Here is a 1,762-nt window from a genome sequence, read left to right on the forward strand (position 1 = left end):
GGCGCTACTGGCATTCGAAACCTCAAACGTAAAACGAAATCCAGGACTTTCCTACCAATGCCCATCATCATCCTTCCTAATTGGATATCGTGTGGAATTGAAACTACAAGGTATTTTCAGAGAATTTCAAAGTTGGTGGCAGGTTCTTTTATTATCTCTCACCTTTACGTGCACTTCGTAGTAGAATAATATATATATATATATATATATATATATATATATATGTATGGATGTATGGATTGTATAGAATGATTAATACTAAGAAGAAGAAAAAAATGTAAAGAAAAAGAAAAATTAAATAAGTAAATGATGTTGCAAGAGTTTGCGCGGAAGATCTTTGACGCCGGTATTTTTAAATTAACTATAACATTCCTCATTGCGTAAATGAATGAATTATAATCATTATACGTCAGCCTATAATATACGATCTTACTTATTAATTAGATAATTTTAAAATTAATTTACAAAATTAATGATCTGCATAACCCAAGTTCCCGAGTTATTAAATATAAATTCCATCACAAGCATTAATTTAATCAACTTAATTTATACATGAATATAAATCATAAGCATGATGATATAAGTAATAAATAAAATATTCACGTCTTGACGAAAATACGAATAGTTTTTGAAGTGTGCATCGATCGTAAATACTTACACAATGTATTGCAACAATGATCTACGAATTCCTTTCTAACTATATTATGCTTCTAACAATTTAATAATCGAAACGCAAGATTTACACAAATATTCTACTATAATTGTTTTAAAAACTCGGAGAAGAAAGTCCCCCACGAAAGTAGCAATTTGCAGTCGTTCAATGAAAAATTACAACCATCGCACACTGTTATCAGTGATTACCAAAATCACAAAAGCAAGTACGAAAAGTAAATGATGAATTTCTATAAGCTTTTCAGAATAATAATAAGCCCATAACAAGCAAGCGTAATAAGCCTATTATTTTAAAATTTAATTCATTGGGGCTCGTTTACGGGAAAGATAAATAACTCCAACTATCGCTCTATCATAGAGATATAAAGCACTACAGTAATTAATATATTTGCAAAGACAAGGTTTAAACTTTCATTGCGTATATTAAAATCGTATTAAAATTTTTATAACTATCATTTTAATAAATAACACGCAAGTTTTCAATGATATCCATATTGCGTGCAATTTTAAGTGCCATTAGTTCATTTAGTGCTCCAACTTCAAACTTTATTTACTTTTTTCGTCAAGATCGTAAATCAGATGTCGTTAAGCATATAAATGTTTTTTGCCACTTAATTATATGTAAATATTTTCCAACTTGACTCGAGATGTCATAGAATTGAATTATGAATGAAATAATTTTTATTAAAGAAATGTACACATTTTTATTACCCCTTAATGAAATAAATAAAAATAAATAAAATTCAATTAATTAACTGAAAATTCAATCTGTAACCAATATTTAAAAAAATATTATTTTATCTAACATAATTGTATAATTTTTATTTATTATAAATATACTCGTATTTTTAACATTGATTTCCTTTTGAAAACGGTTATGCTCGGATTACTGTAATTTACACAAATAAATACACACGCACACATATATATATATATATATATATATATATATAAGAAATACCAATAAACATAAAATAATATTTATAGCTTGAATAGTTAAGATAATAAAAGAATTTCTAATTGCAGCTAATTGAAAATTATTTCGCGTGTGTTTATGTGTGCACAGTGTAAAGATTGAAATAGTTGGGGG

Source organism: Ceratosolen solmsi, unplaced genomic scaffold (genome assembly GCF_000503995.2).
Source record: "Ceratosolen solmsi marchali unplaced genomic scaffold, CerSol_1.0 scaffold43, whole genome shotgun sequence".
Taxonomy (NCBI): domain Eukaryota; kingdom Metazoa; phylum Arthropoda; class Insecta; order Hymenoptera; family Agaonidae; genus Ceratosolen; species Ceratosolen solmsi.